Below are 6,258 nucleotides of genomic sequence, written 5' to 3'. Positions count from 1 at the left end.
AACAGCTCCACGTCCCTCTTGTGCTGCTGCCCCAGGGCTGGATCAGGGCTGCAGGGGGGGTCTCCCCTTCACACAGCAGAGGGGCAGGATCCCCTCCCTGAGCTGCTCCTCACGCTCTGGGTGTTCAGCCCAGCACACAGGGAGGGGTTCTGGGCTCAAGCGCCCATTGTCAGCTCATGTCCGCTGTTCATCCATCAGCATCCCCAAATCCTCCTCAGGGCTGCTCTCCATCCCTTCCTCCCCAGCCTATACAGACAGTGGGGATTGACCACTCATTGCTGTGCCATGCCCATTCCTAAGTATGCAGAAAAGAGGAGAAACATCACAGTGAGCGGAGTGGGGCCACCTTGCTTCAGATCAATCAGATGTGTGCATACTGCCTCAGTAAACAGTGTCACGTAAATACTGATGCCTCAGATGTGGTTTCATCACTGGGGGATGCGTACCAGGGAGTGGCTTGTTTGATGCCAAAGGCATGCAATGGTTTAGAGAAGATGGGGAGAGTTCAGCCACATGAAAAAGAAGCTAAAAGCAGCTAAAAGAGACTGGCGATGCTTTAAAAACACAAAATAAATCTGAATGGCAATTTAATACTAGAAAAATTAAACCTTTAGCTCAGATGCAGTGTTTAAAAGTCAAATATACTTCAAAGTCTTCTGGGCATGTGCAGGTCCCAACACATGGCCTTTTCCTCAAGCACAGTTGAGCTTTTGTTTTGCATTTGGAGAAAGATAGGGACTAATCGGTTTGTTTGGGAGCACCGGGATTCATAGAATCACAGAATGGTTTGGGTTGGAAAGGACCTTAAGGTCATCCAGTTCCAACCCCCTGCCATGGGCAGGGACACCTCACACTAAACCATGGCACCCAAGGCTCTGTCCAGCCTGGCCTTGAACACTGCCAGAGATGGAGCATTTACCACCTCTCTGGGCAACACATTCCAGTGCCTCAGCACCCTCATGGGGAAGAATTTCTTCCTTTAATCCAACCTAAATCTTCCCTGTTTCAGTTTAAACCCATTCCCCCTTGTCCTATCACTACAGTGATGTATCAGCCCCTTCCCTTGCCCCACATCTACGTGTGCTTCCTAGCAAAACCCACCCTCTCTAGCATCCAATCTCCTTTTGGGGTGAATCCAGGAGTTTGAGTTATTATTGCAATGATCGGCTTCACTCCCCATTAAAAATCTCACTCTCTTTGTTAACTACCACTGGGCAAACGCTGTTATATCCCCTCTGCTTCTTAGAATTGCTCTGCGCAAGCTCAGGTAGATACATACCTGGCAGCAACGCAGAGTTAGACCTTCCTTTACATAAACTAAAAGCTAATTTTCCCCTGGGGCAAAGGCTTTTCCAACACTTTAAATCACATCCACTCCCTTCTGTCACCCCTGCCTTTATCATTTGCTCAGCCAAGCGTCCGTCTGTCCATCCTCATCATTGCCTCTGTGGGTATCTGGAGACCCAAGGGAAATAATCTGGCCGTGGGTCCCCATTCCCCACCTCTCCCCCTGCCCAATAATAGGTTCTGTGATGTGGATTTCTGTCGACAGAGCGAGACGCCCGGCTCTCTCCTCCTTGATGAACACGTCCCATGAGGGCAATGATGGAGTTCCTGCGCAATTTTTACCGCTGACCTTTCCTCCTCCGTGGACAGGGAATGCGTCTCCCAGCGAAGGCCGAGGGGACAGCGGAACGTGTGTTATAACGCTGGAAAATGTGACTCTGTCTTTGTGGAATGCCATTTTCTTCCCCCTTCTTTCCTTCCCTTTTTCTTCTTCTCTCCCTCCCCATTAGGAAAAAGGCAGCGCTGAAAACGTGAATATATAAGGCAAAAAATCACTGTCTGCTCCTCCTCCCCTCCGCTTCCCAGCCCCGTCTGAACAAGCAGCCAAGCTGTTAAATGCTTTTACCTGCTGTGTCCGAGTCAAAAGTTAAATAATGTGTGAACGAACGTGGAAGGAAAAACAAGAGGCAGAGAGGGAACGCGGGAGAGAGCCCCCTTTTACAACAAGATAATTGTTCCGTTATGAGAAGCAAATAACACACTGCTCATCCTCGGCTCTGTGTCCGTGACATCTTGACAGGTACATCTGAAGGCAATTACGGGCCTCTCACTGTGTTTCACTCCGCTGCTGGGGCTGGGTCCTGCAAACACACGTCCCAGAGCATCACCCCCTGGCAGCCAGTGCTTGCTCTTTGGAGCTCAGTGGGTTTGCAACGGGGTTGATTTGCTTTCTATGGGCCATTGTGGCTGCAGAAATGGCTTAGCCAAGAGGCTGGGGCATCCCAGCTGGCTGTGAATAGTGAGTTGGATGCTGGTGTCAAGGGAGCTGCCTTTCCCCCATGCCTACAATGAGGAGTTCCTGCCAAAATAAGAGAGGTTTATTATTCTTGCTAGCTAAATAGCGCAGTTACCACATCTTTTCTTCCTGGGGCTTGCTTGCTGCTCCTTGGTGCTGGGAAGCTTTTGCCGTCTAAGCCGATGCGTTCCTGTTTGCCTACAGATGCTGGTTTAACCCCAAGTGTTCCCACCATTGCTGAATCTCCTTTACCAGCACTCCTTCCTCCTGCAAACCTTCTGCTAGATCACCCATCCCACCTTCATCCCCATGGGAAGATGTCCTGCATGTCTCAATTACTTGTAATTGCTAGTAGTTGAGTCAGTGTGGTAAATGAAAGGGCTCTTGGTCCTTTCTGAGCATGGATTTTTCTCAACTGCATCAGCAACCAGATGTCTTTGAGCTGCCTTTGTGTTTGATGGAGAGTTTATTGGAAAGCACTTCATCTGTCTTCTCCCATGACTGCATTTAGAAGAGGTGTGTCAATGTGTCACTCTTTCTGTGCTGACTATAATGGAAGCTGGACACGACTACCTCAGATGGAGGGGACATGGGATGAATATGTTTGGTCAGATGTCTCCTGCCCCATGCATAGAAATGTGTGGTGCACTCATTAAGAATGCTTATTTAGTCTTCTTTTTTAACATCACTTTTATTGTGGCTCATATTCAAAGAGATGAGGAATTTGATGAGTGGAAGAGTGGGTTTCCCTTCAAACTTTCCCCCCAGAGCTGTGTATGTCATGATGGATCTGAGTTTCTTAAAGGGAGGGAGTAAAGAGAGGAGCCTGTACATGCATGGTACAAAAGGGACATCTCTTCTGTTGCCCACGTTGGGTGGCCTGAGCTGAGAGCCACCAAGACAAAGTGGGTTTGTCTGCATTGCTGACCAGGAGGACACTAGAAGATGAGCTTGAGACCATCCTGATAGGCCATATTCCTCATCCACCTACCCCATACCCAGCCTGGAGTGAGCATACTCAAGTCCTCATGAGCAGGGAGTGTGAGTCTGAACCTGTTTTATCCCCTTCCATCTGATGTATAGACCTATATAGCATTATCCCAGCAGGCTTCACACCCTCAAGCATCGGTTTCGTGCTAGAAAACACCACTCCGGTGGTCTGCAGCACACCCGCATTGTATTTCAGACAGCTTAACTTGGCCAAAACACACAAAACAGTTGTTATGTCTTGGGGCCAGAGGGGCAACACGTGAGATGGGGGAAAGCCGATGTTGTGTGCAGTGTAAGAGGGATGTGCTCCAGAAAGGGACACCCACTGCTCCATAGCCCTTGCCTCAGGGCCAGGAACACTTGCTAGGCCCCTCTTATTTGGCAGTATAGCCATGACCTATGAGTCTTTACATGTCTCTTTATATGATCTTCAAGCATACCTCAACATTAACTACAGCTCCTTGGGTGAAGATGTCTGGCCATACCCACAAAACTAGGCTATGAGGAGTGAAAAAGTGATGAAGACTTGAGATCTACAATTCAAAGAGGGGTTTTTTGGTCCTGTAGACCTGCTCTTGATTGGTGTGTGGTAGGTGCTCCCTAAGAGCGAGTTGAAACATCAATGGAGATGTAGGCCCTCCCCTTGGAGAGGTGCGATGGTGAGGAAGACCATGAAAAGCTTCCCCCCACCCTTAAGTCTGTGTCTTTGACTTCTGCTTCAGCTTTGAAGTTCAAATAAAAGCAGAAACTTGAAAGAAAACCTCATCCAAAGCTCCCCAGAGGCAGCTTCACCCTTGCAGCCATAGTGAGACCACAAGCTGTTTGCTTGGGGAGGTGTACCTTGCCCTGCAGAGTCTCACCTCCATCTCAAATCCCAAGTCCATATGATCTTTGCCTGCACAGCATTTAACTTCTACATTTGACCCCTCTAATAATGCCATTACTATTCATAGAATCATAAAATCACAGAAGGGTTTGGGTTGGAAAGGACCTTAAGATCATCCAGTTCCAACACCTCATGCCTCACGCTAGACCATGTCATCCAAGGCTCTTTCCAACTTGGCCTTGACCACTGCCAGGGATGGAGCATTCACCACTTCTTTGAGCAACCCATTCCAGTGCCTCAGAACCCTCACAGTAAAGAACTTCTTTGTTATATCTAACCTGAACTTCGCCAGTTTCAGTTTAAACCCATTCCCCCTTGTCCTATTGTTAATGTCCCCAGTCATCTTCAGTAATACAACAAATGTCTTACCTCGTTTTCTCTGAGGATGAATTTTGCTGAGTCCACTCAGCTATTACTTTAAGGTGTTATGGATTTACTGTTATCAGTACTTTCTGTCTTTCTAACTTGGATGAAACCTCCACAAAGACAATAATCAATAGTGAGTAAATACACATTGCCACACACTTCACAACAGGTTTACAACCTGAATACCATCAAGACTTCTCAGTAAAGACCACATAGGTTTTTTTTCCCCCCAAACACTTTATTTGGAAGGTGTTCCTGGAAGACCAGGGCTCAGCAGTGGGGTTGGGAACCGACTGAACAAGACCCGCAGCCATGCTTATGGGATTGTGAGCGTTTTTAATGCTCTTGGAGAAAACACCAAACAAAATAGTTTGGAATTAGGTTGAAGGCACTTTCTCAAGGCTTATTTTTTGCCCAGAGGCAAAATATATCAGGCGAGACTCTTGTCTTTCTATCGCTCACAGACAGAGGGGAAGGGAACTCATTTGATGTTCTCTCTGAGTAGACCTGCCTCGAGACTACCATGCATTTTTAATATTAGCCCTAAAAGCATTCCAGGTACAGTTCTAGATGCTGGAGGGATTTCAGAAATGCTTTTGTGCTGCATGCCAAACTGTTCAAAGCAGGGCTCCATTGTGTCATCAGTTTGCAATCAAGCCTCTCTGTGCCTCTTTTTGGGAGCTGCTAAAAGAGTTCTGCATAAAATGATGAGGAAAAACTTTCCATAGAGCCTAAAAAATGAGGTTCCTCATTGCAGCTGCTGTAGGTGGGTTAAGGTGCTCTGCTGAAGGACCTGGTCCCGTCTGGGTTCATATGGCAGTGGCGAGAAGAGGGGAATACTTTAGTTTGGCTTAGTTTGCACATTAGCTGGGTTTTGCACCGAATTTGATCATCATATTTTACAATTCCATCCCAAGCAGGAAATCTAGACTATGGATCAGTGGCTGCCCTAATTTTTATTGGCAAATCATGATCTTTATTGGTGGAATTATGAGCTAGCTGGGCTTTACAGTCTTGTGTAATGAAGCCAATATATTACTACCAGCATGATGTTTTAAATTTAATGTAGCAAAGAACAAAGGTTGCTTTCTCCTTGCTTTTCTTCTCTTTCTTTCTTTCTTTCCCTTTTCCTTCATTCTATTCGCTTTTGTTCTTTTCCTTCCTTCCTTCACAGACTGGTTTGGGTTGGAAGGGACCTTAAAGCTCATCCAGTTCCAACCCCTGCCACGGGCAGGGACCCCTTCCACTGGAGCAGCTTGCTCCAAGCCCCTGTGTCCAACCTGGCCTTGAACACTGCCAGGGATGGGGCAGCCACAGCTTCTCTGGGCACCCTGTGCCAGCGCCTCAGCACCCTCACAGGGAAGAGCTTCTGCCTAAGAGCTCAGCTCAGTCTCCCCTCAGGCAGGTTCAAGCCATTCCCCTTGGCCTGTCCCTACAGGCCCTTGTCCAAAGTCCCAGCACCTCCATTCCTAAGCCAGGATCAAACCCCCCCAGGTTGCTCAGCAGGATTTTGTGTTTCACTTCCAAAAACCTTAATGAAAAAATAAATAATAATAATGAAAAAGACCTTTTTGTGACATTTTTGTGTGCTTTTGTCATGTTTTCAGAATGAGAGTGCTCACGGCAGTGATGTAAAGGATGAGACGATCAGGCCCCCGATGCTGCCAGAGGTGTTGATGTAGCCAGAGGAGCACATCTGGCTTCTCAGATCCTG

This window comes from Neopsephotus bourkii, unplaced genomic scaffold (assembly GCF_033783945.1).
Source record: "Neopsephotus bourkii isolate Nb327-2 ecotype Australia unplaced genomic scaffold, CSIRO-AGI_Nbou_v1 NB_580, whole genome shotgun sequence".
NCBI classification, from domain to species: domain Eukaryota; kingdom Metazoa; phylum Chordata; class Aves; order Psittaciformes; family Psittacidae; genus Neopsephotus; species Neopsephotus bourkii.
Note: the sequence above shows the minus strand (reverse complement) of the source record.